Below are 13,304 nucleotides of genomic sequence, written 5' to 3' on the forward strand. Positions count from 1 at the left end.
CAGACCTTGCTGGTCTGCAACAGAAGCCATCTTTGATTCCTGCATGGGTTGCCTTTGCCAAAGCTTGTTGACTCCAATCCGGAAGCCGGCACTGCCGACAGTGAGAGCTTTTGTGGGACAGTTTGTATCCAGCTCCTGGTCATCGTTGACACCTCCTGGTCCACGTGGCTGCAAAGACAAGCTTCATGACATCACCTGATTGCTTCACGACATCGCCTGGTTCCTTCCTGGTTCCTTCCTGGTCACTGGCTAGTGATCCAGACTATGTCCCCTCTGCTTTCAGGTACTCTTCATCCTCGATCCGCCCTTGGATCCAACCGGACACTTCTCTCCTGGTCGCTTGTAGCATCTTTTTACAGGTCTCCATAGGAATCAGCGACGAAACCCGACACTTTGACACCTATGCACCCGGCTCCTGTGGGTGAGGTAACGCGAGTACTTCAGTGCTCCTGTGGGTATTGACTATCCTAGTGTCCTAGTTTTAAGTAGCTTTTTCCTAGTCCATCCGGAAGTGTCCTAAAAGAACTAGTTTCCAATTCTTTCATTCCCATTGTATCCCTATGGTAACTCGCGTGTGTGAATAGACACTGCACACGCATCCCGTGGGCCTCCTGCTTCCTAACTCTTGGTAGTACAGCGTAGCCCCAGCGATTCCCTAGGCCCTAGGCCTACTCCCTGTTCGTGACGTGGTTCTTATACCACTATTTTAATACATGGTTTTACGTGCCCCTAGGACCCAACTGTATTTTGTGCAACTTATTGTATGAAAATTAAGTATCTTGTTATGTGCTTGTGCCTCTGACCTCATAAAGAGTTCAGAGGGTTGTGTTAGTAATAAATACATATATATTTTATATATAACCTGTGTGGTGTCCTTTCATTTGGTATTCAAGGGGTTAAACATGGTAAAACAGCTTGCTTCACATGCTCTCTGAAGTTTTAGCCTAAGACTGCTTGTCCATGCTACCTCTAGGATAGCTGGTCTATAAGGTTGACTTTACAACCATCACCATAAGGGTTGTTTGAACTGGTGCAAGGTGCTCACAAGAATAGCGAACATCATATACCTGGCCAACTTCTCACACCGATGACATACGCTCAGATGTTTGATCTGGACATTCAGGTGGGGTCGCCTCACTTGTGATCTCAGGAGCTGACAAAGATTGAGGTAGGTGTTTTAAAGTTTGACAATTCCCGTGTGTTGGACTTTCTGGGACGATACACTGTCACCATGTGACAACCCTAAACGGGTCAACAGCAAATAGAGTGTCCACTTTCCGCTACTGTTTTTGTTTGACCAGTACCCAGTCCCCTTTATCGAAGACTGTTTCCTAAGTGTGTCGTTGCTGATCAGCATATATTTTCCTTTTGCACGTTCGAGCATAAAGTAATTAGTTATGTTACAAGTCACAGGAAAACAGCCAGGAAGGGTAGCAAAGGTAGAGACACTGCTCCAGGACTTTGATTTTTGTATACACCAATACCTCTCAGGGATTTCCAACATGTACATAGGACTACATAACATAAACAGCACACAGCATGTAGTGTATGGTGTCAGCAGTATTACATACTAGAATACCCCAAGATTTCGCATCACTCTAGGCTACATAAGTGCTTGATTCACAGCGTGGTTCCCAGAAGAGCTCCAGGTGGAGAATGGGTAGAGAAGGTGTAAGCCATGAGGAGCGATAATCTGGAAAACAGGAGAGGCTAGAGATTATAGTAGTTTAAAAGTAGTAGTAGGATTAAGCAAAAGTGAAGAACCCAGAGAGGAGAAACAAAACAGCGAAGGAAATCTGATGCTAGAAAAGGAACTTGAATGCAGAGATACAGCCCAGCAAGATGAAGGCAGTGTGTAAATAAAGCACCCATAGCCGGCATCTGCCTGTGTGAGGAGGCTGTATACCATTTAGGAATGAGGAACCACATATTTCAACCCAATGGAAGACCCACTATATTTAAGTAACAAAAACGCTGATCTGAGTTGGAGCAGTCACCATTGCCGCACACAGAGGTTCTTATCGACTCAGTGTCCAGCCAATGGATTCCACAGGCACCATGTGCTCTGCCTGTGCTGTGGCCTTCCTGCATTCCACCGGTCCCGATCATTCAACAATCTGTCAAGCAGGACTAGATAGATACAGTTTGCTTCTTTTTCTATTATGTTGGGCTTATGTGTTGTTCAGGAAGTCATTAAATGAAGCCAAGGTAGCAACTCATTTTCCAAGAATTAAAAATCAAAAGAATTCCTCTCATGTGTATGATCAAACAACAGTTCACTTATTAATTGTGAATGCTCCTCTGTAAAGTGTCTTTATGAAAAGGTGGGACGATTCGCTGGTATAAGGTTTTAACCAGGGCTTAATTTGAGCCTGTGGTTGCAGTTGGGTCCGACAGGCACCCGTTTTTGGGGATGGTACTTAATTTTCTTCATTAGTCTTTGACCCAGAGCAAGAGAGAGAGAAACAAAAGAAGAAGAAAGGACGGGGAAAAGAAAGGCGGCTAATCATTAATGTTGACTCATTAATGTTCTTCTTCGGTTTCGGCTTCTGGGGCGGGCTCGTTCACCTCTTAGATGAGTGCTTCTGGAATTCTAACAGTCCCTACAGGACGTGGTGGGGGTGGAGGAGGAGAACACAGAGGTATCAATGGTAGAGTGAGCCTGCAACAAGCAACTATCGAACACAGGGAGGATTGCCCAGGGGGAAGTCCAGGGTAAATGCACAGCAACAAGACTGGTAACATTGGAGTTGCAGAAGGGCCCCCATAAATCAACTTTTGAATTTCACGATAGCCAAGGAGAAATAGGAAACACGTCTATAACCACACAGAATTGGCATTCGTGTGTTTTTAGCGCTCGGACTCCTCCCCAGTGAAACTGGGAGGAGTTTCGAGAACTAATGTTAAAGGAGAAAAAAAAGAAGTATCTCCTAGGGCCTTGGTGAGAGGAATTCCACACATTCCTTAGCGTTTTCTGTCATCTGGTCAGTGATTCGTCTTCCCTGTGCTGTGTATGTAGTAGCCTTGAAGTGATAGGCTGTAAGTAATTTACGCGTGCCCGATGTGGCATTTTGTGTGCGAGAACGAGCATGGCAGAGTGATTAATCTTAATTACGAGCTGTCAGAGTGCCCGTGTAATGCAAGCCAGATGGTGCGAGCGCGTACACCATTGCATGCAACAGAACAGTGACACGGTAAGCTCGCAGATGTCCTCCCTCTCTCCTCAGCGCCCCTCCCACCCCCTCTGAGTCGGGAAGCATGGCCTGTGTGTACTGGGTGTACGCAGGGGCGACGAGGGACCCCCCCCCCCCACGTCCTCCTTTTCAAATTCCTTTCTAGCTGAGCGGAGCCTGCGACTGCGGACTGCGAGCATGAGCTGCTCCTCCCGGCCCCAGCCCCTCCTCTCCTGTGAACTCTGGAGTCTGCAGATTGCACCGGCGGCCGTCCCCAGCAACTTTAAAGGTGAGTGTTGTGTCCTCATGAAACGTAACTGGTGCTCTGTAAAGCGCTCTGATACCCGATTCGGGTCAAGTTAGCGCTATTTAAAACTCGGCAAAAAAAAAACGGACGTCAGTGATTTCTTGTAGAGAAGCGAAGACTTCACACGAAAACCTACAAGCCACTGCAGAACTCCAGTCCTGGTGGAGAAACTCTGCACCCTCCTCCCCACAACAGACACACCCGGTCTTCCTTCAGCCCCAGTCTATGTATTAGGGAGTCCAATATACACTGAGTGTGGCCGTAGTAGATTAGACGCCACTGACTGCTTGGGCGGGAGCACATCCGTTTGTGGACAGCAATGGGCCAATATTTCATCTGTCAAGGGACCTAAACCTGCCCCCACGCTGATGCTGCGGAGTTACCTCTAAATGCATTTTGGGTTTTGCCGCCTTGTATAATAGGGTAATACAGTTTCTGTAGAATGCGTTGTTTACAGCAATTTTTAAAGGTTCCTGTGAGGTTCGGTGTCAGTTGTGTGCTCGCCGTGTGGAGCGAGTGAAGTGAGCACGCCCAACTCCTATATTTCGAGGGGCCGAATGAAATCCATTGCAGCGCTATCTCTACCTCTATTATTCCCCGAACTCGTGCCAACCGAGAGTGTCGTACCTCTTGGGGTTCCATTACAGCGCAGCAAGAATCTACTAAATGCAGTATTCTCTAATGACTCGAGGCGTGCATTCCTCCCCGGGGCCAAGGTAATTAATTTTATAGAACCTTGTTACGCTGTAACGCTTTAATAACATGCCGGTAGTTTCATGCATTTGGGGCGCCCTGGGCAAATGTATTTATGGGGTCCTTGTGCGGAAAGTTGGAGTTCTGATAGTTTCAAGATTTATCAAGTTCTTTGCAGAAACAGAAGTGTGAAATCGAGCCGGAGGGAAGTGTGCAGGCCCACCCAGTTGGAAAATATTTCTTGGCAACAGGAATTTTTATTGCATTTATATTCTAATGAGAAACAGATTTTTACCTTGTAATGTGACAGAGGTAGCTGCACTTTTCTGAGAGGAATAGAATTCGGGCCTTGTTCACATTGAAAACGGAATAAATCCCTTCTGCCTGGAACAAAGTAAACGTTTCAGAGCGATATTTGTCTTTTATTAATAAGCGCTGGTGGGCAGATAGTTATCCAGGCCCTGTGTGTTTCATCATTTGCGCTTCATTCACAGATTAATGATCGGAGTGGGCATTTCAGCTGCATTTGAATTCCATTTGATTATGTACATATAATGTGCATTTAGGCGACTTTTAACAAATCTCTGTTGGTAGGTTCATTTGCTAATTGTGTCGCTTGTGTGCCTTTTGGTTTGTATGTCTTGCACTTATTTTGTGCTCTTTGGAGTTTATTTAATTTACTTGTATATCTGTTAACTAGTTTCTGTCTCCTCTTTGGTATTATGTAGTACGTTTGAGTTTTTGGTGCATGGGTGTTGTCATTTGGGTAGATGTGTACAGTTTCGTTTGTACGTATAGCATTTATTGTGTTTGCTGCTTATCTTTATATTACAGACGGTACATGTGTGTATGTTTGTGCCAGTTGTCCTTTATACCATTTAATATGTATGTGACATTTAGCGTGTTGGAGTGTGTGACGATTTCTTTATTGGGCCTGCCGTTAGTTTTTAATTTTATGTCCACGCTCTGCTTGCTGCTGAGTGTGTGTGTGTGTGGTATTTCGAGTAGAGTAGTGAGTAGTGAGTAGTGAGTAGAGTAGTGAGTAGTGAGTAGAGTAGTGAGTAGAGTAGTGAGTAGAGTAGTGAGTAGTGAGTAGAGTAGTGAGTAGTGAGTAGAGTAGTGAGTAGTGAGTAAAGTAAAGTAAAGTCCACATTTGTAAAGCGCACAAGCACCCGTAAGGGTCTCTAGGCGCTGGGGGCCGTAGGGGAGATTAAGCGAGCTATTGCCCAGAGTCACATGGTGCTGGGCTAACCTGCCGCCGGAGCCGGGGATCGAACCGTGGTCCCCAGATTCCAGCGTCAGTCGCCCTGGCCGCGGCGCCACACCTAGAGTAGTGAGTAGTGAGTAGAGTAGTGAGTAGAGTAGTGAGTAGAGTAGTGAGTAGAGTAGTGAGTAGTGAGTGCAGAGTAGTGAGTAGTGAGTGCAGAGTAGTGAGTAGTGAGTGCAGAGTAGTGAGTGCAGAGTAGTGAGTAGTGAGTAGAGTAGTGAGTAGTGAGTAGAGTAGTGAGTAGTGAGTAGAGTAGTGAGTAGAGTAGTGAGTAGAGTAGTGACTAGTGAGTAGAGTAGTGAGTAGAGTAGTGAGTAGAGTAGTGAGTAGAGTAGTGAGTAGAGTAGTGAGTAGTGAGTGCAGAGTAGTGAGTAGTGAGTGCAGAGTAGTGAGTAGTGAGTGCAGAGTAGTGAGTGCAGAGTAGTGAATAGTGAGTAGAGTAGTGAGTAGTGAGTGCAGAGTAGTGAGTAGTGAGTGCAGAGTAGTGAGTAGTGAGTGCAGAGTAGTGAGTGCAGAGTAGTGAGTAGTGAGTGCAGAGTAGTGAGTAGTGAGTGCAGAGTAGTGAGTGCAGAGTAGTGAGTAGTGAGTAGTGAGTGCAGAGTAGTGAGTAGTGAGTGCAGAGTAGTGAGTAGTGAGTAGTGAGTAGTGAGTAGTGAGTAGAGTAGTGAGTAGTGAGTAGAGTAGTGAGTAGTGAGTAGAGTAGTGAGTAGTGAGTAGTGAGTAGAGTAGTGACTAGTGAGTAGAGTAGTGAGTAGAGTAGTGAGTAGAGTAGTGAGTAGTGAGTGCAGAGTAGTGAGTGCAGAGTAGTGAGTAGTGAGTGCAGAGTAGTGAGTGCAGAGTAGTGAATAGTGAGTGCAGAGTAGTGAGTGCAGAGTAGTGAGTAGTGAGTGCAGAGTAGTGAATAGTGAGTAGAGTAGTGAATAGTGAGTAGAGTAGTGAGTAGTGAGTAGAGTAGTGAATAGTGAGTAGAGTAGTGAGTAGAGTAGTGAGTAGTGAGTGCAGAGTAGTGAGTAGTGAGTGCAGAGTAGTGAGTAGTGAGTGCAGAGTAGTGAGTGCAGAGTAGTGAATAGTGAGTAGAGTAGTGAGTAGTGAGTGCAGAGTAGGGAGTAGTGTGTGCAGAGTAGTGAGTAGTGAGTGCAGAGTAGTGAATAGTGAGTAGAGTAGTGAGTAGTGAGTGCAGAGTAGTGAGTGCAGAGTAGTGAATAGTGAGTAGAGTAGTGAGTAGTGAGTGCAGAGTAGTGAGTGCAGAGTAGTGAGTAGTGAGTGCAGAGTAGTGAGTAGTGAGTGCAGAGTAGTGAGTAGTGAGTGCAGAGTAGTGAGTAGTGAGTGCAGAGTAGTGAATAGTGAGTAGAGTAGTGAATAGTGAGTAGAGTAGTGAGTAGTGAGTAGAGTAGTGAATAGTGAGTAGAGTAGTGAGTAGAGTAGTGAGTAGAGTAGTGAGTAGAGTAGTGAGTAGTGAGTAGAGTAGTGAGTAGAGTAGTTAGTAGTGAGTACAGTAGTGACTAGTGAGTACAGTAGTGAGTAGAGTAGTGAGTAGAGTAGTGAGTAGAGTAGTGAGTAGAGTAGTGAGTGCAGAGTAGTGAGTAGTGAGTGCAGAGTAGTGAGTAGTGAGTGCAGAGTAGTGAGTGCAGAGTAGTGAATAGTGAGTAGAGTAGTGAGTAGTGAGTGCAGAGTAGGGAGTAGTGTGTGCAGAGTAGTGAGTAGTGAGTGCAGAGTAGTGAGTAGTGAGTGCAGAGTAGTGAGTAGTGAGTGCAGAGTAGTGAATAGTGAGTAGAGTAGTGAGTAGTGAGTGCAGAGTAGTGAGTGCAGAGTAGTGAGTAGTGAGTGCAGAGTAGTGAGTAGTGAGTGCAGAGTAGTGAGTAGTGAGTGCAGAGTAGTGAGTAGTGAGTGCAGAGTAGTGAGTGCAGAGTAGTGAGTAGTGAGTAGTGAGTGCAGAGTAGTGAGTAGTGAGTGCAGAGTAGTGAGTAGTGAGTAGTGAGTAGTGAGTAGTGAGTAGTGAGTAGAGTAGTGAGTAGTGAGTAGAGTAGTGAGTAGTGAGTAGAGTAGTGAGTAGTGAGTAGAGTAGTGACTAGTGAGTAGAGTAGTGAGTAGAGTAGTGAGTAGAGTAGTGAGTAGAGTAGTGAGTAGTGAGTGCAGAGTAGTGAGTAGTGAGTGCAGAGTAGTGAGTAGTGAGTGCAGAGTAGTGAGTAGTGAGTGCAGAGTAGTGAATAGTGAGTAGAGTAGTGAATAGTGAGTAGAGTAGTGAGTAGTGAGTAGAGTAGTGAATAGTGAGTAGAGTAGTGAGTAGTGAATAGAGTAGTGAATAGTGAGTAGAGTAGTGAGTAGAGTAGTGAGTAGAGTAGTGAGTAGAGTAGTGAGTAGAGTAGTGAGTAGAGTAGTGAGTAGAGTAGTGAGTGCAGAGTAGAGTAGTGAGTAGGACATCACAGGCAGCAGCTGTGCAAGCTTCTTACACTCACAAGGAGACCACAGGCAGCTGAGGTGCAATCTTCTCACACTCACAAGAACGACATCACAGGCAGCAGCAGTGCAAGCTTCTTACACTCACAAGAAGGACATCACAGGCAGCACCAGTGCAAAGTTCTTACACTCACAAGGAGACATGCCAGCAGAGGTGCAAGCTTCTCACACTCAGAAGAAGGACATCACAGGCAGTAACGGTGCAATATTCTCACACTCACAAGGAGATCACTGGCAGTACACACCACATGAACACACTCCACAACACATAGCAACAATACATTGGCATTTATAATGCCATTAGCTCAAACTCAAATAAATCCGAGCCCGATTGCATTTCTAATGCTTGTTTTATATGGCTTTTGCTGCTTATAAGTGAGTAATAACAATCTTGTGCATGTCCTGAAATATCTGTACTAGACCTTTGTCGAAGAACAGACCTATTAGGGCCAGTGAAAGAAAACATTCAAAAGTAAACATCCAAAGGTGAAAACCTTAAGTGAAGTAGAAAGGAAACATTTTTAGTACTAAATCGTTTTTATTGACGGCGTATAATGCAGAGAACAACATTGAGGTGCCTACAACCCAGTGGGCCGGCTAAGCATAGACTGGATATACATATCATGTTACAATACAAATATGAGTTCCGATTGTTAAACACAGCAAGCCGCCTACAACCCAACGGGGCCGGCCGCGTCTGAAAGACTGTAGCAAGCAGTAACCGCTGTTAAAGGCTTTCAATAAAGCAGTTGAGAAGCAAGGCGGCTCTGGAGCTGCGTGAAGTTCCCCGGCCTATTACAATGTGCCTGGAAACATTTTTAGAGAGCCATGTAGGAAGTTATTGTCCTTAAAATTAGCTACCAAATCGCTTTTGATTATTACATCACTACCTTTTGTATTCGTTGGATGTTTAGTATGTATGTGAAAAATATAAATATATGTTGGAAATTCAAACTGGGGGCAGAATCGTGAATGATAAATGAACTATATGAGTTGTCCGGTGACCCATAGGTAGGGAGTAATTTATTGTTCTCTCTGCAGGACTTATTTTGGATCTTTTCCTACACATCTTGCGTTTTGCTTGTTCATAAGGGAAATGATCAGCAGAAATTACTGTCCTTGTTAGTATCAACCGCAGATTTAAAAAACCTGTAGAAGTAAACAATCTGTGGTGTGGACAATAACTGAAGGAACCTAAGCCCACTATCTTGTAGCAAAGGCATGATATAAAGCTTTTTATGAATGTCACAAAATCGCTGAAAAAGTAAAAAAGGCTAAAATGTTTGGATAGATTATCAGTCATAGGGGCATAAATCTTACACATTCGTTACAAAAAAAGTGGGGCAGATTCAGTAAATGATGTGCTCTGCCGATTTAAAATATGGCCTGCAGATAACATTCAAAAGAATGATCCACTAGCTTTCAGTAAGGTTCCAATTCAATTCAATATACTCTATTCGAATACACGTTTTACTCGTAAATGTGCAGTGCAAAGCATTTAAATACATACAATAAAAGATTTAAAAAGGTTAAAAACAAATACGTATAAAAGCATCCAATGGTTAAAATTACACCACCCCAGCAAAAGTGCATAAAAGAAACACAGAGTCCGCAGTTAAAGACCATACTGGTGACCTATGGAGTGTTCATTGTGCAACGGGCCCTGACAGCTGCTTTTAAAAATGCACCCAAAGGAATAGCTTCCTCCTCATCCACCGAGTTAAAAAAAATATTCCGTGCATCCCTCAAGTTCTTAATGCATCCTTTCCTTAGGAAGGGAATCAGCAAGTGCTTTGGGTATATAACATGAAAACCACAGAAAAATGTTAAGTGCAACATTGTTTGACCTGAGTTTCCATCACAGGGACGTGGTAAAAATCGAGACCAGTGTTAAAGCCCATTATGAAGCACAGCAACTATTTCACTGTGCCAGCCCTATACCAGAACAGGAGGCTCCTTTCCCATCAACCCCTAACTCTAGTCAGATACCCTGTGATTTTTTCCGCGGGTGCTGCTACCATGTAGATTGCCATGCCTGCCTTATGGCTCACCAAACGCATTCTCTCTGAAGCAGTCTGATCATATAAAGCCTTACGTAACTGTTTTTTATTGATGTGTAAATTATTGATTGCGTCAATATAGACTTGTACTAAGTTGACAGAGCGGATGCTAGAAGCGATGCTGGCAAGCCATGGAATCTCAGTGCCCTTTTCACAACTAAGGCAATCCAGGGTTATATCCCTGGTTAAACAGGCCTCCTATTTTTCCTGATAGATAGCCGTAATAGAATGGATCATGCTGCGGGCGACCCCCATCCAGGCTGCCATATAGTGCACTGTCCTGTGCATCCATAGTAGCCTGTGCGGCCACGAGGCGCCACCTGCCATCTTGGCGTCTTTCCCTGGCCCTCACTTGGAATCTACCTGCAATACCTGGGCCGCTCCGGGCAACTTCCCGTGGCACAACAGAGAATGAGCCCTGCTGCCGAAGACTGCAACAGACCCTGTGGGTTCAGGGACCCAGCACAACATGACGGCTCATCGTCCCATGCTGCCCACAATAGACTTCGCATCAAACTCAGTAGGGCTCAACTTGCCACCCCTGGCCCATCCCTCTGGCCCAAAAGACATTCTAGATTTGACCAGGCACAGCTCCCTACTGCACCCAAACGGCCCAAATCCTGGTGACTTGGCAGATCCTTGGAGGTCCATGATGGAGGGAGAGATTCTGAGATGTTTCGGAAGGTAGTTCCAGGTCATCCTCAGAAAGGAAATTACTGAACTAGGCCTGGTGGATGAATGCTGTCACTTACACCCGATTGCCAGAGACTACTCCTACTACTCCCTTGTACACTATTCATATTCTTGAATCAATCACCTGCTTATGTCTCACTCGCTTCTGCAATGCATGGGCTCCGTGGCGATGTTATACATCTCTATATCAGACCACGTCGATATGAAGCTGGCCTGGTCACTGGACCTCGCCCCTCTGGGGTCAGACGCAATGGCGTCTGAAACCCAACATCTTTTGAGACCCATTTGTAAGAAATTGGGTTGTTGGTTGACTGGGAGTGAGCCCTTGTCACGCAGCAACCACAATCCTGGTCAGGGTGAGGCACACGCTAACCCTAAATTAACCCGTGCTCTGCCCTCTGGTAGCTTGGCACAGAGCATTCAGGCTTAACTTAGAGGCAATGTGTAAAGTTTTTGTGCAGTGCTTCACACAGTTATGTTATGAAATGCTTTATTCGATTTTGTTTTTTAAAATCATAAAAGCGTACAAAAAAAGACAATCATTGAAAATAAATATGTACATTCAAGACTAACATAACTTCAATTTCAAAGAAGACATGACCCCATCCTCAGAATTCAGTAGTGTAACATATTATTCAAGGGGTTTGTCCCTATCTGGAGTGAAGATACACGGGTTTGTCCTTTAAGATGAGTAGACTCAAAAGTTACGACAGTTGTACAATGGATCAAATCTGTTGGAAACAAAAAGACTAATACCACTGGGTACCTGGACTTCCCCCCCCAACGCGTGGTGGTAGGCTATTGTAGGTCCCAACCGGGGGATATTTGGCATACAGGGATAAAAATCAAATAGATCCCAAATATGTATTGGGCCATCCCCTTCTTGGGGCGGACAAGATCTTAAGTATGGTGCGATGTTCCGGTCCTGAATCTAACCAGTACCAAGTCCCCTGAAATGTTTTTTGGTAGTGGACCCAACCAGCCCACCCTTCTCACACTCAGGATTCCGCCGTCTTTGTCCGGTGGTAGGGGTCTATTTCTTCCCATCCAGAATATAACTTTGTTCAATAGGTCCTGCTGTCTTTCAGCTTTTCCCATCGCAAGTGCTGGTACTCCTGAGAGGACGGACACCATATGGCGCGGCTTCTGGCGGGAGATGTATGTGTGGTACTTTGCGTACTGTCTTGACCTCTGAGGGCCTTGGTATAACAGATTTGAAAGGAGCTTTGGAAGTAGTTGAATCAGGGATTTTAGGGGAATGTAGAGTGACTTGCATGCTTTTGTGGATGGCAGTTGGCTTAGCTGATAGGAGAGTGGTAGATGGCTGGGGTCGGTTTGATGTTACTGAATTATCGATGGGTTTCAAGATAGCCGTGATTTTATTCTCTAGACCCAAGAGCCTTTCTCCTATGGCGTTGATTTTTTCTGTTAGTGGGGAAATGATGGTTTTAACAAGCTGTTCAATCTGAGTCAGTAGAGGGATCTGGGAATAAGATATTGATTCATCCAGTTTGACATCAGTCTCCATGGTGATAGGGAGATTATGAACAGACCGTGCGGGACTTACAGATGGTTTATGGAATTTGGATTGAGTCCTTTCGGCATTGTCCTCATCATGCTTTCTTTTGACGGGTAATAGCCATAGAAGTACAGAGGCTTGTGTATTAACTTTGTTCAATAAAAAGGGGGATTCCTGTGTACTGCCTTTAGTATTTATAGTACCGGTACCTTTGGCAAGAGAGGGTGCATCCAAACTGACATACTTTGTTTTGCATAGACTGTTTAGTTCATCCCACAGGGACAGAATATGCACTCCAGGAGAGTTTAATGGAGCAGATAACGTACTAGATGGAGAGTAACAAGGACAGTTTATGTCTATCACATGAGCAATAGACAGAGAGCTTGTGGTAATCGTTTGGTGCATTTGCGCAGCTGAGCTTGTTCCCCCCGTGCAGGGCATGATCAGAGTGGAGATAGTAATTTTACAGAAGAAAATCAAAATAATGTGTGTACACTATATCTCCTTTAGCAGAAGATACAAGCGGGGAGGCCCGTCCCGTCCTAATCGGTCCTCTGAGGGCCTCAGAGGGCCCGCCCTTTGCCCGGGCTTAGCCCGGCGCTCCCGCGCGCTCCCGCGCGCTCCCGCGCGCTCCCGCGACGCGGGACTGCTGAGGGACTTAGTAGCGCCTCCTGGCGTGGAAGTTAGGTCTCGCGGCTTCCTGCCGCAAGGCAGGCTGGGGATTGTAGTCTCCCCCGCTCGGCGGCCGCAGCACGATGTCAGGGGCTGCGGCGGCGGGGGGAGACAGGTGGCAGGGTCCCGCTGGGAAATAGAGGTGATGCAAGCCACACCGGGCTTCTCTGGTCCGATTTCAAACGGCCGCCCGCTCCCCTGGGACTGCTGAGGGACTTAGTAGCGCCTCCTGGCGCGGAAGTTAGGTCTCGCGGCTTCCTGCCGCAAGGCAGGCTGGGGATTGTAGTCTCCCCCGCTCGGCGGCCGCAGCACGATGTCAGGGGCTGCGGCGGCGGGGGGAGACAGGTGGCAGGGTCCCGCTGGGAAATAGAGGTGATGCAAGCCACACCGGGCTTCTCTGGTCCGATTTCAAACGGCCGCCCACACAGTAATAAAGTGCAAACACCGCACAAAATGGTTTCCA

This window comes from Lissotriton helveticus, chromosome 3_1 (assembly GCF_964261635.1).
Source record: "Lissotriton helveticus chromosome 3_1, aLisHel1.1, whole genome shotgun sequence".
NCBI classification, from domain to species: domain Eukaryota; kingdom Metazoa; phylum Chordata; class Amphibia; order Caudata; family Salamandridae; genus Lissotriton; species Lissotriton helveticus.